Genomic DNA, 27,756 nt, shown 5'->3' on the forward strand with positions numbered 1-27,756 from the left:
CTCCAGTCCCTCAAGCATTTATGTATTCTACCTATCTTTTGTTACACATTTTATCATGCTGCAGTGAACCTTATTTTACAATGCATACAGATCTAAAGCTTGAATTTCACCAGTTCTGTAGGGAATGTTTTACCCAAAAGGGTGAATTTATTTCTTCTAAGTTAGGAAGAATTTTGATGCTAACTCTCAAAAAAAAAAAAAAAAAAAAAAAGGAAAACACATCTATTAATCCAGAAATTTTGTTTTATTGGAAACACAGAGCTAATATTTAATATACTTATTTTATACACTTAAATATACATTATCTCCTGCAGAAGTAGATGCAATGAATATCAAGCATCAAACAGTATGTGTATATTGATTATACAAAACCCTCTTCAAATTCATATTATCAAATAGGTTTTCTAACCTTTTTTCTCAGGAATGCAATTTAGAGGATGTGCATTTGTACGTGTAAAACCAACTGTTATTATCACTTCAGCTGTGTGTGTTGGCACTGCAGGCTACCAGTTTTGCTGAAGTAATAATTTGGTTATATCAAGGGATGGAAGATCAGATCATCAAAGCACGACTCAGAAGGAATTGCTGAGTAAGTGCATTGTGTTATTTCTTTCCTGCTAAGTGATTAAACATCATACCTGGATATTACCTCATAAATGCCACACACAGAGTAGTTATGAGATAGATAAGGGAAGGCTGGTAGCACAGGCAAAAATCAGAAGCGTTAGGAGTTGGGAAATGCTACCTGTGATAGATGCATTTTCCTAGCATAATGAGATACCGGGAATGCACTGGTTTTGCTCTACAAAACAGTTAATCAAAATATTAGCAATGCTTTTTCATTCTAAAACCTGCAGAAGACAGGAGCCTGGGGACGGTACACCTGATGGTTTAACTTTGAGCCCAGGTTCATATTTTTGAGCAGCTTTATAGCAAGCTAATACTGCATCATCTCCAGTCTAAACGTTCAAAGATACAGAATCATCATTTTCAAATTTATTTAGGGCAAGTCTATACGGGCAGGTGCACAAAAAGAGAAGCTTTTGCTAGGCACACTCTGAAATGGCCAACACAAACTGGTTCTGACCAGGAACCATATAACTATGCCTAAGTTATTAGCCCCCACTGAGCTCTCTGAACAGTCAGGATCAGCCCAAGTGCTCTAGCCAAGTGCAGGATCACAAGATTCATGCCTAACTCAGAGCACAGACAGGTAAAGTTTGCACTTGCCCTTGCAGCTTTGTCTGCAAAATGGGTATACAAATATTTACCTTTCACAAAGGTGTGGTATGTTTAAATAATGTAATATTGGATATATTGGATACAACAAGATCTTGGATGGAAATCTGCACAAATACAATCATTAATGCCCACAGTTTATCTTTCACATTCTGATGTTCAGTGTACACTTGTGTCCTTTTTCCAGAAAATAAAAGAATTATTTCTGAGCTAATGGTGAACAGCTTGTAGAGAACTTCTATATATATATGAGTTGTACATAATTTATGCAATGAAGAATTTGCATAGATATTTCATTTCCTTTGTAAATATCATTAGCAGAGAACACTGGTGAGAGATACCACATACAATCCACCTTTTGATAATTTACATAGAGGCGCAGTACACAGGTCACACATACCAAATAGAAGACTTTAGCTCAAGAAAAGAAATATAATTGTAAAATGGATTTGCTTGCACAAACGCATGGAAGATTTCAAATAAAGCAAAAAGGTAATATTGATTTTGATATAGCCACCCCTAAAAATACAGGCTTTACAGAGTCAATACTGTCTTGATTTAGGTTCTAACCCAACCCAAAAGTCTCAGATTCAGCTCCATCCACTTATTATTGATTTGTCTGGCATGCTGGGTTGGTTTTTTTGTCCAGAAATGCTTTTCTGCTCTCAAATTTTAGCTAGCTCTCCCAAAAGAATGTCTAATACAGTCACAAAGAGCAATTATATTCTTTACAACTGAGCTATTGACTATCGTAATAGAAAGGAAAGACAGAAGCCATGTCAGCTTAGCTTCTGACAGGACCTCACAGTGCTCCTTCATTCAAAAACACTTATGTAATCAACAAGCAATGAGAAATGAGTTGCAAAATATCAGCAGCCTTTAATTTTCTATCAGGTATGATAAAAACTTTATAAAGCTCTGCTATTTTTAAGGAATGAAAGACCTTATAACCATCACCAAGACATCAGTTCGTTGCTGTTTTACTATAATACCTTTTCTTTTTCTTTTTTTCTCTCTCCTGCTACCTGACATCTAAATACCTATAATTTTAGACATCAGGACCACATACCAGCAAAAAAATCCACAGGCAGAGTGCTGAAAGATATTATTTTTGCCATGTGTAGGCAATAGTTTCACCTGATGTGCATCTTCAGCACCTCCTTCATCTTTTCATGGGGTGGGGGGTAAGATGAAGGAGCACAGAGACAGCGCAGCTTCTTTAATAAGCCTTAACAATTTTGCTTTGATTAAATTTGTACAGTGAAATTGAAATCCTTTGGGTAGGGGTAAAAAAGCCCTGTCGATGAATCATAGAGGAAATCAAGAGGGGAAATAAAGCCATGCTTAGAAAGAGATTAAACAAGCCACAAAGTTTTCAATAAAAGCAGCATGTAGAAAATAGAGACGTAAGTGATTGGTTGGGGTGCAAATGTATGTGTGGTCAGGAGGAAAGGGGAAGGTAAATTTTTCTGGGAGTAAATCCACTTAGGTCATTAAAGTTCAATATGGCCATGATCCAGAAAAACACTTGAGCTTATGTTTGGTTTTAACACGTGAGTCACTCTCTCAAAATCTGAGCGCTGCTCACTTGCTCAGGCTCAAGTTTAAGCGATTTCATCATAGCTGGGATCCTTTCTTGAATTATATTGCCCCACGCCAAAGCTCTGGTTTCCAGTATGACATGTGCTTAGAAATGGAAAGGTATTTTTGCACGCACAGAGGCTGACAGAAGCGGAACGACAATGGCAGCCAGAGGGGATGTGACATTGTGGTTCTGCAAGCTTTTAATTTCCGGAAAACTGTTAATGTTTTGTGAGAGGTGGTACATGATAATCAGATTTAACTTGGCCAATGTTACTGAGCACTTAATACTTATTTGTGTGGTTCAGTTAGCTGTGCCTGTGCTTGCAGGCCGCAGAGACACAGTGGAGAAGGACCGGCTGGGGGCAGACAGCTCTGTCACAAGCATGCCCAAGGAAGAGGCAGAGCAGCACCTCCTCTCACTCCAGCAGCACAAGCCGGGCTCTCCAAAGTGTCATGGTGAAGACAGTTTATGTTGCAGTCATTAACTGCTGATAACAAGAAATGGGTTCTTGGATTGTTCTTCCTACCCCAGGTTTGGGTGGGATTTCTGGCCAGGGCGGAGGAATGACTTTGGGAGAAGTCTGACTGAGTCCATGGTTCTGAACCACTACTTTGGGCTGATTTGTTTGTGAAAAGACCACAAGTTTAAATCTTACATATTTTTCCCCATCTTCTCATCCCTAGGAGTCCATTCTGCTTCCTCTCTAAGTTCCAATCTTCTGTTTTCTAGGACAGAAAGAAAATATTATTTTGGCTTTTCAGAAATGAACAAGGTAGAAAAGATAGATAGATATCCAATACATGTCAGTGTCACCAGGTACCATAATATTTAGTTTTCTTAACTCTGTTTCCTGACAAATAGGAATAGAAGAATTACAGTTTTCATTGAACAGCAAAGTTAATTCCTAGTTCTCGAGGTTTCACAGAAAAGCATTAGAACGTGATTCTTGCAATGTCACCACAAATATCACTTGGACTTTTTGAATTTTCCTTGCTTCTGAGCTTGCTTTCTGAGGATGCAAAGATTCACTTATACAAGCAATTTGCAGAATAGAGGGACCTGTTTATCTAATATGCCAGACTTCTTTTTCTCCTAGGAACCCATGATGATGCACAAGAGCAAACATCTATATTTTTATATGACCAAAATGTTCACAGTATTTTTTTAATTGCTACATTTTATTAATAAGCTACTAGTTAAAAGGTTTCTTTGAAACATTTCAGAAGTTGAAATGAAAAACTGTGTGTATTTTTCAGTATCTTTATATTTCTTTTATTGTCAAACTCTCAGTCAGAAAAATGAGGTGGCTGATAATTATTCAGGGTTGCCAATTAACCTACTTAGCAGGTCACATAGGTAACTGGCATAGATTGTGTCAAATCTCATTATTGGGATAATAATTTAATCAGCCAGTGCATTGACTGAAGGCCAGAGAATCTGGAGAATAAATTAAAGAGGGAAATAAAATCAGTACGTAGATAGACATTATATTTAAATACATGAAAACAGTTTGTCACACAAAAGTATAAACCGTACTACCCACTAGCAGAAACCTGTTAAAATCTGGGGTGGGGGTTGGTAGTATTGGGGGTGGGAGAGGTTCAATCATACTATCCAGTATGAGTATGAAAAAATGTTTTATGTTGCCTTGCATTTATGAATCAAAGATAGTTTTGTACATGAAGAAGTCATAAGCATGTGTGTTACTCTTTGGCACTTAGACAGACACGCAATGCAGTTGTCTTTAATGCAGTGTTATGGACCAGAACTTCCCAGACCCATTTGCTTTGTGACCTACATGGAACAATCCTGGCCTCTCCTTTCGTATATATCCCAGCCTTGTTCAGTTCTTCATGCCTGGCTTTAGAGCAAGAACAAAGGAATGTCAAGGAAAAAGGTCACTTAATGGATAGAATAATATTGCTGGATCTTTCAAAATGGACAGGAGAGAAGAAAAATTACAATAAGTGCAATTGTCAAAGTCATAGAGTCAGTGAAAAAGCTGTGCTTTCTCTGTACAGTAATGCTCTACATTTACAAGGTGACAGAGTAAATAGGTGATAGAAGGAGTAGAGACTGGAAGAAGAAAAACATTTTCTGGGCAGATTGAGGAAGGAATATTAGGAGGAACAACATCATCTTTAAAAAATGGGTTTGAGTATGAAATATATATTGATATTTTCTTTAAAGAGAGGCACAAACATTACCAGAAATTATCAGAGTTTTCATATTCAAGATATAGACTGGAGAAAAAATACCACTACTAATGACAGGACCTAGCTGGTCCTGAATGTGTGAGGGGTGAGGAGTCCCACAGCACAAAGTACGTGCAAGACTCAGGAAAAGACCAGAGTATGGTGAACATGCCCTTGCCTTCATCATCTATATCAATGGTTAAATGTCTACAAGAACAAGAGGGCTATAAAAGAAGCCATCACTCCTCTGAGTAGTGGATCATTCAGTTTAAACATATCTCATAGGTCTTATGGACAAGAATTACAGCATACCGAGCACTCTCCAGGGCTTGTAATTTATGCATTCAGTAGGAAAAAAGTGACTACCTTATCAACTCATGATAGGCCTGTAAAATAAAAACAGCCAGCATGCCAAAATAGCCAGCATGCCAGGAATGAATGCTGATCTCTTAACTAGCTTTAGGTTTTTTTATAAAAATGAGCAAGAATACATGCTTAAGTTATAGATGTGACCTAGACCACTCACTTATGTTGTCAAATGTATTATTTTGAGTAATACATTGTCTTGCTACTGAAACACCGTAAGTTATAGCAGAAAGGCTGAGCATATTTCAGTTTTGAAATTACAGAAACAACATGCAGCTCTTAAGCGTCTATTTTAACTGTGTCCACAGAATATAAATGCTATAGTAGTCAATAACTTCTTAGACTTTTTTTAAAAAAAGACTAAACAGGATAGCACTATTCATGGATGCTACCTACTAGTTCAGGAGTGCCAGATAAAAAAGTGACAAGCTTGAAGATAATAGCTTCTGGTTTTTTAACATAAACCAAGAGTTCAAAAGTACTGGATAAATTCAGTGTAAGGGCCTCTCAGGAGGTGTCAGCTGATGTAAATGAACTTATCCTTTGCTAGAAGGTTGGAGGCTAGACTCCAGCTGCCAGCAATTACTAATTTTTCTGGACAGAAGGACCACAGCTCCCAGTCTGTTTTTCTGATTCTTGTGAACATTTCCAGTGTTTTCAGCTCACTGGTAATTTTTATATATTATGTACTAAAGTTATAAATGGCTAATCAAATTACATAGGCTACAATCACAGTAAAGAGTGACAGTAGATTAAGAAACTCCATTAGGATACTGAATATTTCACTATCTAGATAAATCTGGTTATATAAATGCTTTGGTAAGGCAAAAGCCTTATCAGCTCACTTCCATGATGGTCTAGAGAGCCATCATTTCAGAGGTTAGCTTAAGGCAATAACATAGCCTAGGCAGCATGATTCCCATACTGTGAAGTCAGGACATATTCTAAGTGGGGTTTCAAGTCTGGATGGAGATAAGCCCAAGAGCGAGCAACAATATGAATCTACAGATGTGTACTCTGCTGTAGCTGTGAAGGGCTGTTGCAGAGACTGAACATAAAGTAACTGCATCTTCATCAAAGGAAGGTTGTTCTGCATGACAGCTGCTCTCAGTGATCTCTGGAAAAAAGGATCAATTAGAAACTTTTTGATCCCCTTTCATTTATTACTTGTCCATTTTTTAAAAAACATATTTTCCGTTGTCCTCCCATTTATAATTCACAGTCTGCAATTGTCATGAACAGAAACCCCATTATATTGTTGTCATAGTACCGTTTTACAACTCTTCATTTTAAAAAATGCTTTCCAATGATGCTGTTTCTTCAGTTGATGGCAGTTACCTGTGTATTTGTTAACTACAAGCTTAATGAGAAGTATTAGCTGATAATAAAGTACTGTAATACAATATGATAGTGTTTTGGACAGATCTGGACCAGTTAAAATTTTATTCACCACCCCGCTCCCTGTAGTGTCCAGGCTTGAACATTCCTGTTCAGTGCTAATCTTTTTTATTCCTTTCCTTTCTCAGACTAACACTGACTTAGCACCTGTTCCCCTGTATAGGTGATGCTAATTGCTAGCAAGTTTGCAGCAAGTTGAACCATATACCCCCCTGGGACAGTCTGGGGGGGAGGGAGAGGAATGGCTTCTTTTCCCTCCGGTGAAAATTATGACTGCTCACGGCTGCTAATTTCCACTGAAATTAAAAAGCAGGTAGGTTTTAATCAGAAGAGGGGGTGATGGGGGAAGAAGACAGGCTCTGAGCCTCCACAGGGTTATAGCAACTCCTCCACAAGGAAGGCACTGCAAGGCTTTCCAGGGTCTTCTCCCTCCCGCCATCAAACCTCAAAACAGAGCTAAAGATGCTGCAGCTTGGCCCCTTTGCCTTGCTCCCCCTCCCGGCGCTCACCCTCACTCCCTCCTCGCAGAGTGCTAGCTCATGGGGGAGGTTAGTTACAACCTCCTGGGACCTTTATCTGAGCATCCAGCTAAATGCTGGGGCTCGGAAAGCAAAGGGTAGACTGTAGTTTTTTCCCCATCACGATTGCCTGTTTTTCTGGACAGCAGAAGTGGTTTTAAATCATTGCAAAGAGCCTGGACCGCTCTACCCTATTCCCTAGGCAAGCATTTTATCACTAGGTTGTATTTTTTACAAATAGATACTATATATTATACTCAACACAAAGCACAGTAATCCCACTTCAAGCCTGCATGTGAAGAGCAGTGGTGGAAACTTGGTATAGGACACAAATTAGTCCCCTATAACTTCCCACGCAGAAGGTTTCACTGGCTGGCTGCGTCTGTGCCGGGCAATTCTGGCTCAGGAAGCGACAAGTCTTTTGGTTCAGGACTGCAGAATATGGGTGATTTTTGTTTGCCTCTGTGGCTTTCCCACTGCTCACAGAAGAAAGCCTTTATCTTTCAGTAAACGCACAGCTGAACTGATAGATTGTCAGGGATTCACTGCAAAAGGACAGCTTACTGTTCAAGATAACTAAAGATTCACAAGTGTAAGAGTGTAGCAAAATGTAAAACATTTTAAACGTAATGCAGTGATTAACCACGGGCTTTCCATAATAATCATCATTTAGCAAATGTATAAATAGAATAAAAGCAATATTGAAGCAAATAAATGACCTCTGACACAAAAAATGGCTTGCATTTCGTATTACTTTACTTAACTGCCTCCTCCTTCCCCCACCAAACAGAAGCTTTATTGACAAAATGTGCTCTGGTAATTTAGTCCGTAGACTTAAAGAATGTGCAGCTCTGGGAAAAACTGAATTATGGGTTCTATTTGTAAGATGAGGAATGGCATGTAATAACTTAATGAACTGGAAGTTTATTAGTTGTAAAAGACAGAACTAATGGAACGCGCTGTCTATCAATCTTTTTTTTTAACTCGAAAACATTCAGGTGGGTAGGTGTAGCATCCATTATGCATTTATTATCTTATTAATACAAGTATGTGCTAGAATCTCAACAAGCTACAAAAATATATCTCAGCTTCTGGTTTAATGTGTATTTTGTTAGTCAGTTTTGGAGGCTCTATTCTAAACCCGAGTCATTAGGATTTCTACTCAGATATTTGGCAAAAAATTCACTTGAACACAAGAGCTACCAACTTACATCATCTAAGGTTACAGCCCCCTGCTCCCTGTACAGACTGTATTCATCAAAATGGTGGAGTGAAATAAATGCACACACAATCATGATGACAGCCTCATTTCAATAGCTATTTATTGCTCTGTAGACACATAAATACAAAAGGACAGTAATATAATGATTTTAACAAGAAACAGGTAGAGAAACCATTCTAACATAAAATGTAAGAATCAAATCCTTGGCTGTGGAAGAAGTTTTTTCCACTGTGTAAATTATAGGGATTTACCTCAGCTACAGTTTCACATGCATGTATCTATTTTACACAATGGAATGGTTTGCCCCAAAATGTTTTGGATCATCTCATCCATGTGTGAATATGCAGAACAACAGCAATAATAAAGTAGTCTAAAATCTATTAGGATGTTCTCCCAGTCTTAACTGGTATTATGTATTAAAAACACAATGTAACAAATATGATTTAAGCCTAAATAAGTAAAACATATGTGCAAGTAACAAAAAATGAGACAGTAGGAAATTCAAAGTTCAGGTCAATGCATATAAAGGTCTAAGTAGGACAAACCAGTCAGGTTCTACTCCATCAGCCCAAATATTTCATGTGCTGCATAGATCCTTGGGTAATTTTAATCTTAACCCTGCAATGGATTGATCTGTTTCCTTTGATTTTCAATTCCAGAAATAAAAATAAGCAAGGAAGGAAAACATGCATTAATTTATGCCTCCAGCAGACTCCTGGGCTGGGCCTTTTTGCTTTTTTGGTTTTGTTTTGTTTTGTTTTGTTTTTTACGTGGCCAGTCTAGCAGCAGATGTCTTACATATATTTAACTGTCTTACATATATTTAGACCAGTCATAGCCATTCCACTTAATCAGGTAGCAGCACGCTATTGACATATTAGACCAATTCAATACACTCGTTTTCTTTATCAATTTACTTTTCATCTCAGAGGTCCAATACAATGGGATTTTGAGCCATTTGTGCTGAGCACAATCGAAGGGCCAGTAATCCAATTATTTGATTTTCTTGCTGAAGAGAACAGGAGAGAGGGAAAGCCATCTTCCCCTCTCTCCAGCAAGTGAGCTGCAGGCCTGAATTAGGCTTTAAGCTTCCTGTGTAAAACATACCCCAAGGGCAGCAGAAGGCCACTTAAATACAGCTTGGAGGGCATAAGTGGAACATGGCTGTGGCACATTGGCTTTCTGCCCAGGAATAAATTCCAACCATTAGCATCAAACACTCATCCTGAAGCTCTCATACTGAAATTAAATGCAATCTATCAAATGAATAAACAATAATAAATTAAAGCAGCACAAGTAAATTAAAAAAATAAATCGCAGTAATTTATACTGTGGATCATCTGTTCTGGATTGCTTTCCCAGACTGCGCACCTCAGATTATCTTTCAGCGTGTTTTTTTCATGATTGTGTTTTTGCACACGCAAAATGGCCCTCAATGCACAAATTGAATTTATTCATAGTCTACCCTACATGTTAATAAAAATATAGGTTAAATAGTGCTTGTTTTCCCCATGCAAATAATGTTGTTTACTCTTGCTAATCAGCAGAATCTGACCTATTTGGTAAACAGGTTGAGTCTACGTAAATTGTATCTAAGCAAGTACTCATACAACAACAATTAAGCATGCAAATATGTAGCTTTATATACCTCAGGTAGAACCGCACATTCTGATTTAGGCAGCCAAGGATAATTTCAGCATGCTTCGTAATTCGTATAGCTGTGAAGTTAAAATGAATCAGTTCTTTTAAAGCGCTCACAGGAAAAGCAGATTGTATTCTGGGACAGATTTTAAAAGGGGAATTTTCTGTAAGCAGAATCTAATTATCAAACTGGAATTTTGCCATGATGCCTGGCTAAACCTTCATTTTTTGTAATGAAGCAAAAAAACTCAGGGAAACTATTATGCTCTATCTGAACCATACCTATTAGAGCAATAAATTCAGCCTCTTGCTGGGATGGGACAGTATTAAGAAGGAGACCAAAGGGAAATATCTCACCTACTGGATACTAGTCTCATTTCCTGAAACAAGTTGACTCTTCCCAGGAACTTCTTTCCCAAAACTTCCTCAGGGTATGAAATAATTAGCTATTAACCAGAGTGTTCTTGACCCAAAGAATGGAGCAGAAAACATGGAAGACTTGTCTGGATTATGAGGAGAGATAAAAGAGAAATTAGAGCCGATACATACTGACTGAGCCTGCGGCTGTCTTGATTTTGTTAGTTGAGACTCAGAGGGTTTTACCTGCAGTTGTACGACGGCAAAAGACCTGAGGAAAAGAGCAGGCAGAAAATGGAGGAAGGGAGAACATAATGGCATATCTTTCTTCCTTTTCAGATTTTTTTCCCTGCCTGTTTGCCCTGTATTTATTGTGGGGCTGTGAAAAAGAAAGGCTGCCAGCTCCATAGCATCATATTGCCAGCATAGTGGACAGCCTGTCTCACCTCAAGGCAAAAAAGAAGTTATGAAAAAGGTGTCTGAACAAAAAGAAAAATAAATGCAGTCTTACTTATCACCGATCCTGTACACAGTCTTCTGAACAAGTGATAGTTTCCTTTTTTTCCCCTTGTAAATGCAGTTGCCTATAACCTACCAAAACCTCTGCAGGACCCTTGAGGGCTGCCCCGTGCTCCGAGTGCTGGCAGCCAGCATGCCGGGCGAAGCTGCTCCGGTGAAGGCTCCGAACACCATGTGAGGAAGAGCTGAGGACATCAGTGCGCGAGGAGGCAGTTCCCATGCCCTGTAATGATGAAAACAAGTCATTAGTATGCACCACACAGCACCGAAGGCTGAGCCTGCTGCTAATGAGTGCTATGCAGAGGGCTCAGGTCAGGGTTTTGCTAAATTCTGCACACCTGGTACACCTGTGAAACACAACAAAATGCGGTTCAACTCACATAGCCGTCCGAGTGCAGCACGTTGTAACCAAGGTGCCAGGGCAGGTGTCTCTGAGCCATCGGTGTGATATCTGCACCTCAGTGCCAAGGGGTTTATTAGGACTGCAAAGCGCTGTGCAAGTAAAGAAGCCTTTATAGGGCTGGTAGGCCTCCGTTGTGCCTGCTCTGCCACTGGGGCAGGGGTTTCTGGGCAGGATGTCATGCCTTACTGCTGGTTCATAGTGGTTCATAACGGCTCCAAGTAAGTGCCTGTACACTGCGGCACACAGCATGGGGACACAAAGGAGGCACTGGGCTCTGGGCTGGGCTGGGACCTCGCTGGGATCACAGCAATGCAGTGCACTAGCTCTAGGGGGGTACATGGCCAGCTGCCATGGAGGGTACCATGGACGGATCCAGCTCTTCAGGAGGACAGGCCAGGACAGCAAGGAGGGAGAGCTGCCCTCGACGTGAAAGAGCAGCTAGGAGCTGTGCCTTGGGACAGGTGACAAGCCAGCTGACGGGTCAGGATTAGAGGACAGCCCATGGTGGTGGGTGTCTGCTACCTGATAAGGAAGAAGTAGATAAGGCAAAAAACTGGAATAAGCCTCGTGCTAACAGGCCATCAAGGGTCACAGCACTGAAGCTATACCGAGTACCACTAGTGAAGTAGCAGAACACATATACACACCACAAAATGCTCCTGGGAGATCCTAGCTTAGCCCTATCTACCTTAAAAGGTCGCTCTCATCCTCTGCATAACCATTCTGCTGCCTTTCAGAGAATGGTGTGCACTACCTGTATAGCATAGACCACCTCAGCAGTCTCGAAGAGGGTTTCTTTGTTGTCTTACAAAGCAACAGTTTCTGGCCTCTTTGGCCTTTTCCTGCCGATCACAGTTTGATGCCCTGAATGTGTAACACATGCAAACACGATGCACTGGCTGCAAATTCTGGGAAAGTGTCTCTTTCATATGGGCAAAAAGGAGGTTGTACTTGTAGGAGGTGTGTGCATACACCTACTTTAAATAAAGCTCCCCCATGTTTCCAGGTTAGATCGCACTCTATTTCAAATGCCTTCACCTGCCATGTGTCCCGAAATGTCTGAATAGAAAAGAGATTGGAAAAACTTTGCTGACTTCTGTAAAAGGAAAAATTACTGTAACATATGTGTTTCAGCAGCTTATATGATTCATAAGTTCTCACCCTTATTCAGTGAAGGAGTCCTTCAGGAAAGAGATAAGTGGTACTCAGCTGTAAGATAATAAATTTTCACCGGTGATAAAAGACAAGGCTGAAGCTTAATGGGGAAGAGTAGTAATCCCAACACTGTGCTTCCCCATTCCTACCTCTGTGGCAGGAATTTATCTGATTTTGTTACAGCCAGAGTCCTCTATACCACAGAAGACGGTGGGCAGAGCCAGTTTTGCCGCAGTATAGGAACAGTCTCTACATGCTCTTATGGTAATGTGCCAGTTCCCTCAGGATCTCTGAAAAGATCACACAGCAATCAGAATGTCCTGCGGTATGTTCTAGGGACATAGGACCATTTCTAGAGAACTTGAGGGAGGAATTTTAATATATTGGGAATAGCTACCAAGGATGCAATTTAGCTGCAGCAGTTTTCCTTCCTTTGCTCTTTATAGCCTATAACTTCAAACAAAAATTAGGACCCTTAATTTTCTTTAAACTGTATGGCAAACTGTTCAGATTCAGTGAGTGCCTCAGGATCTCTCCTCACTACACTCGTATGCACACCTACATAATATCAATGCCTTGCTTATTCCATATTTCAGTAACTTAATTACACAATTAATTCTCTCATGCTGCAAATTTATCTTCATTGAGCTAACTTTTGATCTCAGGCACTAACTCTGATCAGCGCTGAGGCACAGACAGTCCATCCAATTAGCAGGTGGCCGCCTCAGAAGCTCAGGACACAGCACCTCTGTTACTCTGCCTTCCAGGAGCTTTGACCTCAACAAACACACTTGATGAACCTGGCCATGGTATTTTGGCTGCCTACCTCAGCTCATCTGCTTGGATGGCATTTTGCCTGTTAGCAAGGTAATATACTACTTTCAGGAGATACCAGAAAAGGATGGGTTTAGATCCATAACTTGCTAAGCTCTGTTAAAATAGCTTTCTTCTGACAGTAAGCAATTACATAAAACATCTTGACTTTCTCTGTATAAAAGTGACTCATTATCAGACAGTCCCTTGTATGGAATCCAAACAACTTGCTTTCCAACATCAGCAAAAACAAGTATATATTTCAAAAAAGGTTGTTGTTGTGCTCTTTGGAGGCTATTCTGATATTGATGACATCAAGGAATCTCTGCTTTACTCAATGGTTACACTTGAGGCAGTGACCATCTTATTCTGTGTTTTCCCATGTCTAGAGCAAGGGGCATCTGAGCCATAGTCAAGGCTCCTGGGCATTCACTGATACCAACTGTACTACTGCATTAAATGTCAAATAAGCCCAGCACTTTGTTTTGTTGGCAGTTTCAAAGCCACAGGAGCAATCTATGACTCAGTTTCTAATAAAAGCCACTAGTTAATTGTGAACACCCCTACCTCACTGCTTTGTACCTCCAGTTAATTTGTTTGTGTCATCTGATGCCTGTTTGCTCTGACACGGCAGAAGCCTAAAGCTATGGAAAGAAGAATGCCAAGATTTCAGAGTCCACTCTTAAGATGGCTGAAATCAGTAACTTTCCAGATGTTCCTGGATGCCTGAGGATGTGCCAAATGAGGCTGTGTTGAAGAACTCTTAGGTGACATCAGGTGTGAAATACCTAAGTGTGAAGGAAACACGGCAGCAGTATCACACGGTGACCCTGTTTACAAGTTCTTTGTAGCTACTTGGCATTTTAATCCAAAGCAAAGCTGATCACAACACAGTATAGGGTACTGAAGTCTTACATGCTCAGAAGAGCCTTTCAGTCCGCCTCTTTGGCACACCAAATCTGTGCTTGAAAAACATAGGCTAGAACGGAGAAGTGAAATTCCCAGCTCTACCTAAGCCTGATTGACTGTGTGACTATATTCATTCAGCATCTAAAGTAGGTCATTAGCTCTGAAACCTATGGGTGATCATGTAAATAGAGCACTAGAACATCAAGAAAAATCTAGAGACCTGTGTTCTTACATTAGCTGCTGCTGCCTTGCCTTTGCCCAGTTGGGAATCACCACACTGTGATTAAGGACCCTTTGAGGGTCCTTAATAGGAGAGTACATGGGGCTTAGTCTTGGCATTCTGGGTCACACTGCCACTAGGGCCAGAGGAGTAGACAAAAGAGGCATTGTTATCTCCTGGTTTGCAACAGCCCAATATATACAAAAGAGTGAACAATCCTATGACTGCCCTTCTGCCATATGCTTGCAGACATTCTCCACCTATTCCAAGAAACAAAGCAAACTGCAGCATGCACTAGATCATTTACATGATAAAGATATCAGCTCACCTCAGCATCACACCAGGACAATTATTTTCGGCAGTTTTAGACTGAAATGACTTCCAGTTCCAGTGTTTGATTATTTTTGATAATCCTAGGATCTCCAAACTGGGCTTTTAAAATGGACTCCACCCCATTTTTTCTTTTGCATTCCCACAGCAGTCTCTCCTCTATGCCTCTCCCAGTTTGACTACTTTTTTTTTGTAACATGTTTGACTGGAAGTCTATCTTGTCAGTCTCTGTTCAGTCCTGCTCTTGCCAGGCATTTTACATTCAGTACAGCAGATCTAAAACCTAGACCTGAGACGAGAAGAAAGAGATCATAGGAACAGAAAAAAATAATCAGGAAGAAAATCCTGCAATCCATCAAGAACTTTGCTCTTTCATGACTGAAGTGTGTTGTATAGCAACAGTAGAGAAGCCACAGAAAACTCTAATCTAACATGGAGCAAGGAACTTCATTAGAATGAGAAGAGCCATAGGACTGCTGAAATTATAGTGCCTTTCTTGAACTTACTCAAGTCACCTCATGCTTGGATTACTGCTAAGGGTTTAGAGAACTGAATAGACAGTAGTCTTTAAAGGGATGTGGGGGAAAGGGCTGGAAGTGAATGTAACACAAGGAAAACTGGAATCGGGAGGACTACAAATGCAACTTTCCTCGTTTGCAAGATCAATTCAACTAAAATTGAGTAAAAGAACAAAATGATATCTCCCTCCTACATTGCATTCCATTCTTCATGTGTACTGACATAAGAAGGGTAAGCATGAAAAATAGCTCTATTTTCAGCCACACAAAGATGAAAGAAGTTTGGGGATATATGCAAATGAAGTTATAAGACTGACTCCAGCCAACAGTTTTATACTGCCTCAAACCTTGCAAGGTCTCCTGCAAGGGGAATGGCGGTGCTGGCAATGAGAAGGCTTTGAGAGCTCTCTTTGGGGGCACAGAAGTATTTTTTTCTACTGGCACATGGGCAGGTTGCTTAACTATTGTTCCTATAGTGATACAAGAAGCATGTTTTCATGCAGCCAAAGGCATCCTTCCAGAGTTGAAAAGAAGATTATTTACCTTTCTGAATCAACAGTAGGGTCCACAGCAGGTACGTAATGGGAGCCTGAAAAAAATCTTGGTTGCTGAAACCACCATCCCCACCAAAGAATTTTTTGAATGGTCGTGCCCTGAACTATTCCTTCCTTTATTTTCCAAACACAGTATGGCCAACTGAACACCAAATTCTGATTTAGTGCCTAAGCAGAGGATAATATTAGTGCTCAGTTAAACATCAATAAAGATTAACTGCATGGCTCATAATAATATATAGGAAGATCTGATGCATAAATTTAAACACGATGTACCAGTACTGTGTTCACTTTTGTTTAAAATAAGAATTAGTAGAATCTATCAAAATGTTTTTTAATAAACTCAAATATACATGGTATTTTTCCTGTAGAAGGAACAGTGCATATGAATATACCAACAGAGATGAAAGTAATTAAAAAGGCCCTTAAAAATAGGAAGAAAGATAGGGAAAACAACTTCAGTTAATTCTCCTTTTCAGGATCTAATTAACCTTAAAACTCTGAGTCTCCAGCCTTTCCCATGCATTTCAGTGCAATGGAGAATGTCCCTTGCTAAAAACTACAGGTCTGATTTAATGGAGTTTTGATTGAAGATAAAGACAGAAGAGTCAGTCTGTGGTACCCTCTCTTCATGCTGAAAAGGGTCCAATTCCAAAGGCAAATGCACTCAGCTCAGTCATCCCAATTAAAGTGTCGGCTGCTATTCAGCACAAGCAAAGATAGCACAAAGAGTGCAAAAGAATCAGCCCTTACGGCATATGTAAAAGGCAACACAGAAACCAATGTTGGCTAGGGACGGCAAAGGAAAACACGTTATTTAAACTAACAGATGTGCATACATATACGTATACATTTGCACATACAGAGCTACCCCCCCCCCCATATCATAAAATTATTAAAAAGCAGAAAAAAACCCGTTGCTTTCTTTAGGTTATGCTCTTGACTCTTTCATTTGTATGAAAATAAGTGGAACTACAGCTGAAGCTACAGTATCTGGCTGTTGAAACAGTATCTTCTTGCTGCAAGTAAAAAGTGTTAAAAATAAATAAATTTTCGAAGACCTTTTTTATTCATGGGTGTCTATAACAACTCATCTAGTATGCACAGCACACTGAAACCCTGATCTTACACTGGTGTCAGCCTGCCGTAACCCCTCGTGCCTCTAGAGGAATTTCTGAGCTGAGACCAGGATCCAGCCCAGTGCCGACCAGGTCATACCCTGCAGTAGTGCCAGGCACAGATCTCCTTCTGATATCTCTGGAGGTTTTGCATCAGTGCTAGTGGCAGTCCGTTAAATTCAGGTCAAGTCACCTGAAATGCTCCAGCTTCCTTGTTTCCCAAATGCCTACCAGTTACTATATTTTTATCAGAAAGAATGAGAGAGACAGAGTTCCCTGCCAAAGGTTATCTCCAAGTTCATACTGTGTGTCCTTACGCTGCCATATTCAATAAATCGTTAACACCGTCTGTCCCAAGCAGGCTTCCCTGGGACCAGTTTTGTGGGGCCAGCACAAATTTGTGCAGGCTGCTGCAATATGGAAGACAAGCTGGGCTGGCACCTCAGCTCTGTGTGGACATGGTCAGCCTTCAAATGATTGTGAAATGATCTTTCGAACTTCAGCTTTCAACTGCTACTGCTGTTTTCAAGAACAAAAGAGATCCAGGCAATTGAAGTCTGCCCAGCAAGAACAAAGCTCACCCAGAGCAGTGGGGACCTCCCCAAAGTCCTCTGTGCTGGCCTGAAATGCCCCAGAGAAGGGTGAGGGATGCTCTGCTCCTCTCAGCCTCTCTGAAGAGCACCAGTACTGGTGCTGGGGCCCACTGAAGGAACTATCCTGGGGGTTTTGGACGAGGTGGATGTTCATGCTCACACAGAAGGAGCTTCAACCACTTCTGCCTACCCATGTGGATCAATATTACCAGGGGGGTGGGGGTGGGGCTGCACTGTAATGCGGTGGCTTCCCAGTAGTGGGGGTGAAGGTCATTTCTGACTCCTCTGAGAGGAAATTCACTCCCAAAAGCTAACACAAGACATTGATAAAGTCCTTTTTAAGCCCTTGAAGACCCACCTCAACCTCCTATGCAACAGCTGGCATGGGTTTACAATACATAGAAATAAACTGGTAGAGCCTTGCTCTTGTACTCCGCACAGTGATGGACTTTCCACTCTTTCAACCCTTTGCAAAGCTGGATGACAGTAGGATGGTGGCAGCAGGATGCCACCCTGAAGTGTAATTATTTTATAGCTTCTATTTGTTTTTTGGAATATCAGAAACTATGTCAATCACTAAAGCAGATTGATTAAACGCTAAGCATAAACACCCCACGATAGAGAAGTTGTTTTTCTGTCATCCCAAGGAAGCATCTATTTGCAAAGTACATGGTAATATCAAAGAGCTCTCTATTGATTAAACTTTGAAAATAAAATTGCACCACTTATCATATGCTGTTTGCAAAAATGCCAATCATTATAATACATAAGCATAATGTGTCTTCCCCCTGAACTCGTTAAATTTATTACTGAGACTCTATCCTGAGCTGCCTACATGTGGAAAAAATATCTTACAGATAACACATTAACATTCAAAACCAGTATTTAAAGCTATGCATGGTGCCATCTCAAAAGATAAGGGTCTTGTCAGCATTTCCAGTATAAGCCTCATTTTAGGGGATGGAGGGAGGGAGCGGCAACACTGTATTTCAGCTATTTTAAATGACACCAGCCAGGAGCTCGACATACAAGTTGTCAATCTAATTGTACCTATCTTTCAGAGACAGGTGCATCTTTCACCTCCACATTCAGTTTAAAAAACCGCTGAATTCTCAGTACGTCATTATAAACTACCTTGCAAGTGCTATCATTCTGCTTGTGCACACAGCATCCTGCACAATTATAATTCCAGATCTAACCTTCATATTACAAAAGCTTTTAAGGTACGGAAAAAATGATATGACCACTTTCTCACAGGTATTCTTGCACTCTACAGAAGAAAGAGATAAGCAAAACAATAGCTAACAATAGAAAAATGAGGGCTTGGTCCATGACTCATGTTATCAGATGTTCCTGTGGTATCAAAATACTAATAATACTAAGTACAAAACATAATGACAAAAAGGGTAAAAAATAACAACTAAAAATGTTTTTTTGGGGAAAAATTGGTAGGTACAATGCATATGCCTTTGAGCCCAATTCCACTACAGATACAGCTTAGTTGTGATTTGCAAGATGAGACCCTTTAGCTGTTGATGTTATTCTGTCAAAAGAAATTATATTTGTATTAGTAAAAAATAATATCATCAAAAGTAAACAAGCAGTTGTCATAAGGAAAGAGAGGCTTCAGAAAGCCACAACAACCCTAAAAAGAAATGATTGCAATGCTTATACTTGAGATCATCAGGACCACCGACCAGTTCCAATAGCTATAACCAAATAGCTGTAAAGGAATGATCTCATCTCTGTATCATTCCAAGTGCATCAGTATCACCAGATAGAAATAATAAAGCCAAACACTTGTACCTGCGAAAGCAAACAGAATATTTCTGGTCAGAAAGCTCAAAGGCTAACCAGTGTAGTGGTTGCAAAGCAAAAATACTCTGGAGCAAATGAGTGCACAAATAACTGGTTTTGCCCACAGTTTTCAAGATTCCAAGGCAGAGTTGCCTACCAAAGTTGACTGAGCTGTCCTCTTCTTTTACCAGCTTCACTTGCTGCTTAGTCATGAAGTGGACATTAAAATCTCCTGCTCTTCAAAGGATTTTATTGTTTTACAGGAAAAAGACTGATAGATGGTAAAAAAAGATGCCATATAAAGAACAGGCAGTTATTAATAAATTTTATGCTTTGTAACGGAAAGAAATGCTACAAGTGTTATGGAATACATACACACACTTCAGACTGAAGACAAATGCTCACTCCCTCTTGCCAAAGCTGTTCCACTCTACATGGAATCTAATGGACTAGAGACACCACACAAGGAACAAGATCCCCCGTGTGTGGCAGTTAGGATACATACTTCTCCACCGACTATTCAACAGATTCTGGTGTCCCCTGGCATCCCCTGGCATTCAGGATGGAAGGGAGATGGCTAAATATTTTCAGCATCCTGGACCACAATGACTACAATATGAAGCAGAAGTATTATCGTAACTTCTTCCCTTCCTGTTGTCCCTCCAGTTAATGCACCACATTCGGTGCATATCTGCTATGCTTTGAAATGTGTCTATCAAGACACAGATGGCTCTGAGGATGCCCAGGAAAATGACTTCAAGCCCAAGCAAACTGTAATGTTAAACATTGAGATGTCAAGTGATTTTAAGCACCATCAGAATTTGGTCACTGTCAATATGGAAGGGGATTCTGAGTATGCCTATCTTCTACTTGAGCACCTAAATTTCTCCATAAAATGTTATATTCCTCGAGATTTCTTTGTGCTTGCGCGTAAAGTCCCCAGAGTAGAAGTCAGCTGAAGTCCTGTCCCCTTGAAGTCAAAGGGAGATTTGTCAGCAGGTGAAGTCTAGGTCAGGATTTTATGTATGTTTGTATTGTGCTTTGTGCAATAACAACTCAGGGAGCTACTTCAGATGCCAAATAAACTTTAAGGATTCCCTGGAGTTTGGAATTCTTTATTCTAAGTGATTCTCCCCAACATATTAATGCAACCACCATTCTTATAAGTCCTAATTGTCTCATCAATTTCTTTTCATGCCACTTTGAGTTATACGTCACGCTTCAAAGTCATTAGTTGTAACCAACTGGCCTCCACAAAGAGAAATATTATAGGGTATTTTTCAGATAAATGATTACTGCTCAGAGACAGCAAAGCTTCTGGCTAAAGTGATGTGGGAAAGACTGCAGAAAAGCAGGGAATATTTTTCTTTAGTTGAAAAAAGAAGTCCTTATTTCTCTGAGACATTTCTGCCCTTGGAAAACCAGAACAGAAACTATTTCTTCCCAAAAGCTACATCACTGGGGTTTTTTTGTGGGTTTTTTTTTTGTTGTTGTTCTGACTTATTATACCCTCTTTTCAGGGATAAACTGCTTGCCTTTTCAGTGTAATTTCTTTGTTCCTATTGACTCAAGGTGGCTTCTTGGCCTGCACTCTGTTCAGAGACTATCCATAAACTGACTTCACCTCTGACACCAGAAACCACCATCTCAGCCCCGCAACCTCTTCTGCACTTAGGTAACTTTACACAGTGAAATACTCACATCGAGCCTATGCAGAAACAAGACCTTGAAACAGCCCCGCAAATAACGGGGAGCAGCTGATCTAAAATGAAAACATTTTCAAACCATAGGGCTATTCCAAACCACTGTTACCTGATCTTGCAGGAGCCTGCAAACAGGGCAAATGCTTAAGCATACGTCCCCCTCCCTGCCCCTGACAGGCGGTTGAGTGAGCAGCTAAAATACAAACTCTGTTGTGGATTTTTCTGATAGATAACAGTGGATGAGGCCAGGCTGCAACCTTTCTTCTGGCTGGGCCAATTCTCAGTCACTTATTTCTGCTGAAGAAGTGGGAAACTAAAATCTCTAATGGCTACCGCCTCTCATCAAATCTGGTTCAAAATATTTGTGACAGCCAGACATACATGCATACTATGCACGCACATAAAGCACAATTACATTTCTGTTAGAAATGAGGTGAAAAGCACAAAAGCCAATGATTGCCCAAATTTTTCTTCAGTCAGCTTAATGGAAGGAATTTTTGGGAACACATAAAGTTCAAAAAATATTGGGTTTTGTTCTACCCATCATGGAGCAAAACCAGAAATATGTGACCTCTGCGCATAATGACAACTCAATGACATGGCTCTCATTCTGAATGTGGAGTATGAAATGCTCACCGTGAACTGCTCAAAAATAATCCTCAGGCCATGATTATTCATAGAAATTATTTGGTGAGTAATTTCAATTAAATAAATTCAAGGAATCAATAAAAAGAGGCTAAACTAATAGAATGCATTATTTATGATGAATAATTCATTTGGAGGAACTTTTCCCCCACACACTGTTGCAGAGAGCCAGCTCAAGGCACAGGGCACTGGAGTCCCACTTAGGCCATGTTCTGAGGTCTTAATTCGGGGCTTTCATGATGAATCACTCTGAGCTGGCCCTCTGCCCAGGACTGAATTTCACCCATTGCTCCCTCTCCTCACATATTGCTAGGTACGTCATTAGCACAGTGGGATTTGGATTCTTTCAACTTCACTGCCATAAAAATAATGAGGGGCAGATTTCATGATGTTTCTTTCACTACTAATAAATAAAGGGAAGAAACCTCTCACATCAACCCACCAAACTTTCAACATTCATCATACCCATACATCAACTGCATTATGCAAATATGAGCCCCATTACTGAGGCACGTCCATTCAGTAAAGCAAGATGACTTGGTAATTTCAGCAAGACTCTCTGAATGACTAAAAGCACTTGTGTGCACTTGTGCTTGCATGATGGGCATCTCCAGTTAAAAACATTCACAGTATGTAACATGCAGATGATGACGCCGAGGAAATCTGAAAAGTTGCACTTAACAAATGTAGTGGTAAATCTTACCGTAGATAAGCACCCATTCAAAATGAAAGGACCAAGAAATCCATTGTTGTTTTAAGGATGGAAAAAACCCATTTTTTATGTTCTTGATGCTCAGCAATGTCATCACAGAATATCCATCATCAGGAAGATTCATCTCGCTGTTCGTATCAGAGAAAATGAACCCAATGATGATGAAACAAAGCACTTCCAAAAATATTTAACCCACTCTATGAGACCTAAGTGATTGCTTTTAACATTTGTTCAAAGATCCGATCCAAATCCCAGTGAAGTGGAGTAGAAGTAGGAGTCCTTCCACTGACACCAAAGGGCGTTGGATCAGACATACTACTTTGCTGAATAGGTTGAACACATCCATAAACATCAACTGTCTTACAGTACTTTGCTGCGTCCGAGGTGTGTGTGTACAAGGGGAGGGGAGATTTGTTTTCCTATGCAAGAAAGAAAAAAATTGGGCTAAAGCTAAAATAAAATGCAGTCTTAATTGCATAGTGGTGAGTCTGTCAGTATCCCCACTTGCTAGCTGGGATGCTTTCTGACGGACAGCTTCTATATCACATTTCCTGCTGAAACCAATATTAACAGTACTTTAACTCACAAAATTTGCTTCCTATTTTTAAGAAAGTTAGGATTCTACATTAATGATACAAAAAAATCAGAAATTTCTAGTTTTAATGCTGCATTTTGCACCACCAGTGTAAAATCATGCTGTCTGTTACAAAGCAGATTAGCCCAGATATACGGAAACAAATGATGGCGATGTCTATTTGCAAAAAAATTCTCTTGAAATTAGATAACGGATCTCAACAATGCGCATCCTTGGCCAGCATCTGAGTCCTTGCAGGAATCAGCAACTGAGGGAAGAATTACAAAGCATGTTGATTTAAAGTCATGGTTCATTATTTTATTTACAGAGTAGGTAATCATGAAGTGTCAGTAAACAATATTCTGCAATAGCCTATGGCTCTCCAGATGCTTGAATGGTTGGGGGAAATGGAGCTAAAAAATGCTTCTGGAAACCAAGGAAATTCATTACAGGTAATAGCAAAGGCCATTACTGACTGCCAGCAAACAGCAACTCAGCAGACACCACACATTTAGAAGCCACTGTTGCTCAGGAGTGCCCCTCTGCCCGCAGAGTGGCGCATCCACCGACTCGCCTTCCATGGAGACTTTGTCACAAACACCTCTCTCCTCTGCCTCTTCTGGGCATGCATCGCACCAGTTTGCTGTTGCTGGGCAGCACGGGTGAGTGGGGATGGACGCCAGGGTCATGGAGGGCAGAGCCTGCCAGCTCCTTCCTCCCTGTCTTTCATGCTCACCCTCCTTCACTCATCCCTTGCCCATTCCTTGCCCAAACAAAGCAAGCGGAAGCCAGAGCCTCCTCTTTCCTCCTCTACAGCATACTTTCCAGTGCTGCTGGACGAGATAAAATCCTGGATTACAAGTAACAATTATTTTGCATACTGCTCACTGCTAAATCTGGAAACTGTTTATTTCCTTAATAATTACTCTTAAGCAAGGCGCAAAAATATCCCACTTACAGTACGGGAAATATTCCAAAAATGTGCAAACTCACGGAGGGAGAAAGTCTCCAGCTACAAATAGGCACACATAGACACACACAGGCATACAGAGAAATATCCCTTTGGAAAGCAAGAATATAGGGTACTTGTTGAATAGTAATGATGATTATCTCAGAACCCTAAAAGCTGACATAGAGTAGGCATGTCATACCTAAATACTTAAACTTACAAATTCCCATTGTTTCACCATGTAAGTCATCATGTTTCATTCACAAAAATGAATATTGGCATCTATACTACGTGAATAAATCCCTCCTTACCCGCCACCAGCACCTGCCTTGGTAGTTTATAATGACCAGTAAAACTTAAGTCCTGCCCTCCATCCAATTCGTAGAGATTTTTGCTTAGTTTCTTGCTGCATTCTTTTCTTTATTCCATGAGACTTGGTGGATATGTTTGTTCCTTCTTCATTTATATACAGAGAAACAGAAGCAGATAAACTGATAGGTAAAGATGCGTAAGTAGTGTTCAGCATCCATCTGCAGATACAATACGGGGAAAGAAAACGATCTCCACATTTCTAGACTTATTCTGCTCCTTGATATTTACTCTCACAGAAGGACAACAGCATGATGTGCACTAGGCAGGAAGGGTAATGATCTGTGCCAAATTTTAGGTGCTTATGCTTCATGCCGTAGCCTGGCTTTTTTTCCTGCCAGCAGATAGATAAAGTGGTGGCTTTAGGACCATGCAGGAGCTCTGGTGTATGAACCAGCGCAGAATATCTGAAGTTAGTTAAGGCTTGTATCAGGCCAGTATTTAGTTCATACTTGCTCTGCAGCAGTCTGGGAGTGCCCCCGTGGGAAAGAGGTATGGGATAATTAAGGGCTCTTAAGCCAGCGGACAAGGATATTACAAGGATAAAAATTTCAAACTGATGGTAGCAAGAGGCAGAGTTGTAGAGAAAGCACAGTTTTTTACCTGTGGTAGATGAAAGATACGGGAACAACTGACCAAACATGGTGCAGATCTTCATCATAGGTTCAGGCTAAAATATGCCTGAATATGTTATTGTTTTTTCAGGTTTTTATTTTCCTTTTTCTTTTTCCTAGGAAGTATGATTTAGTTTAAACAGGAATTTAGCTGATGGCCTGGGTTATGCAAGATCCAAAAGCCACAATGGTTCCATTAAGTCATATAATCTATGAATCTGTACTCAGTTTTCATAACTTTGCTCCAAAAAGGAGGATGAGGGAATGCAGCAAAGTACCGGGTTAAAAAATAAACCCTTACAACCTCACAATGCTTACAAATAGGCACAACACTGAGTTTCCCAAACCCTCACAGGCTGCTGTATCAACCTGCCTCCTGGCCTTCCATTCCTGGAGGCTCCCAGATTTTCTCAGCCTGAAAATACCCCTGCATTCGACACGCAAAATAAAAAGCAGTAAAAGAGGTGCGGAAAAAAAGCTGTTCTTTTGTACTCTGTGTTTTCAACTGAAGGGATTATAAAACAATTTGGGCATGCTGAGAAATCATTACTTTGTTCCTAAAAAAAAGCTGTAGCTATATATTTTTTTAAATCCGTGTTCCTCCTCCTACAACAGTGGTTATTATATGCATGCATTTGCAGTGTAATAGAATCAGTATCATCTCTGTGTCTTATTACTGTTGCAATCCCCTAACATGCTGTTCCTTCCATCCCACATGAATCTGGTAATTACTGCTGAGCCATGCCATGCGTACGCTTTCCCTTCCCAGGCAGCATCAGCAGTTACCACAAACACATTTCCTACGTACTAGTAAACACAGGCAAGTGGGACAGTATATGTTGCCCTGTGAGGCAATTCCTTGCTCACCAGAAAGCTGTGCGTCAGTGAAACTCATGGACATGAAAAAAATGTATGCTGTGAGATGAGAAAAAAATTAATTGGACTTACTTCTGGCTTCAGCTACTGCTGCGTGTTGCAGTGAGCCCTGTGAGTGCTGGCAACGCTGTGCAGGGCTGCTCAGGTGAGACACCTTGAAGGTAGGTTACAGGAACATGTGTGTGCCTCTATGTGTGTGTCAGTGTGGGCAGGTGTGGGTATGAATATGCTCCCTTCAGAAAAACAAAACAGAAAAATCAACCTGGGACTACTTTTACTTTCTCTTTTTAGGCTCATGCCCATAGACTGTGTTAGAAAGATCTGAAAATAAGATTTGCTATGTTCTGTAACTAGTCCAGTTTTGCTCCCCAAACACCATATTGTAATGTTTAAAGCAGGAAAGAAGCAAAAAATCTCGCAGAAAAATAATCTGGCTGCTGGTGTATTCGTGCTGTAAAACGCCAGGTTGCTACACACATCTTTCCTGATCTTAGGAATTTTTGCTCCTGAATTCAGCTGGATAGACGGAGTTAGAAATGGAGCAGCTCTGAGTGCATTTCCAAATCCCAGTCCTGTTGAACTTTAGGCAGTACCACAGCAAAAGCATGCTCCAGTGCGCGATGCTTCTGCTTTTTCCACCACTTCTCCAAATTTTAGGTAGAGAAGTTGCAGCTGCTCCAATCCCAAATGTAAACCCCAGCACCATTCCTGCCCAGCAGCACTGCGAAGGCACCTGTGCTGGCTGCTGCAGGATGCTACCTTTTCAGACCTGAAGCCCCCATAAGAATAGACAGCACATTCCTGCTGCTTCTAAAATGTGGGCTCTGATACTTAACGGCTAAAAAATAACAACACAAGATGACAGAACCGCTTTTGCTAAGCCCAGCACTCTTTTGGCAGCAAACCTCTACGTTCTAAACACTAAGTAAAGTGCACATAGTTCCCCATAAAAATCTAGTAATAACGCACCCTGCCGTACTAGCACTTTAAAGATTCTTGTGGAGTGTCTATTTTTTTTTCCCCAGTGTGATCCCAAAGTTTTACCTCCCAGAGAGAGATCAAGAGCAGCCGTCCTTTCCCATCAAACAGATCTGCGCCCAGCGCATGGTGCTTAAGCGAAGTCCCAATAACCCACATCCACCACCTCCTTTTTAAAAAAGGCAGCAAAACGCTACAGCGAAACCTCGCAATGGGGCGGTGGGGCAAGTCTAGCCCGTGTGAATGCTCACGTTAGATGTGGCCTTAGCTGCTCGGCGCTTAGCGAGCTCCCCGGAGCGCGCCGGGCTGCGGGCACGGCACCGCCGCCACCGCCAGCCCCGTTGGGTGGAAGGTGCTGAACTTCCCCGAACGCGCGGGGCGCGCCCACGCGCTGACACAGCTCCGCACGTCGCGGAAGGGACTTGCTGCGGCCGGAGTGGGGGGTAACACATGCTGATGCCAGATCCGGGTTTTGCAGCACCCCTGCTCCGAGAGCCAGATTGTGCGTGTGCGGTGCGTGTGCGTGTGCGGAGCGTGCGGTGCGTGCGTGTGTGTGTGCGCGCGTGTGTGGTGTGTGTGGCGCGTGCGGGTGTGCGGGGCGTGCGCGGGTGTGCGGGGCGTGCGCGCTTGCCGGGTGGCTTGTGCTGAAGAAGCTGCTTGACTTGCTCTCGGTTTTGAGGGCACGGATTTAGGGACTCGGGGCCAAAAATCCTCCGGACCCAGGTAAATCCGCTCGTTACCTTATTCCACTCCCCGGCTGCGAGTCCCCGCGCTGTCCTGGGCGCGGCGCGGCTGCAGGTGCTGTCAGCGCTCCCGCGATGCGCAGCCGAGCCGGAGCGGAGCCGGCTGCCGGAGCCACGCGGGGAGGGGGGGGGGAACGGGGGGT

The 27,756-nt window shown here is 41.2% G+C and overlaps 1 long non-coding RNA gene across 1 annotated transcript; it reads right to left on the reverse strand.

Annotated features, from left to right (window-relative positions):
- Window positions 1-207: 207 nt before the first annotated feature.
- LOC142063361 (uncharacterized) lies at window positions 208-27,741 on the reverse strand. The gene is made up of 5 exons (XR_012662741.1): window positions 27,611-27,741; window positions 11,117-11,263; window positions 10,522-10,667; window positions 10,172-10,241; window positions 208-3,549 (listed from the first exon to the last, which is right to left on the reverse strand). It is a non-coding gene; the product is annotated as an uncharacterized LOC142063361 (long non-coding RNA).
- Between the last annotated feature and the right edge of the window lie 15 nt (window positions 27,742-27,756).

This window comes from Phalacrocorax aristotelis, chromosome 11 (assembly GCF_949628215.1).
Source record: "Phalacrocorax aristotelis chromosome 11, bGulAri2.1, whole genome shotgun sequence".
NCBI classification, from domain to species: Eukaryota; Metazoa; Chordata; class Aves; order Suliformes; family Phalacrocoracidae; genus Phalacrocorax; species Phalacrocorax aristotelis.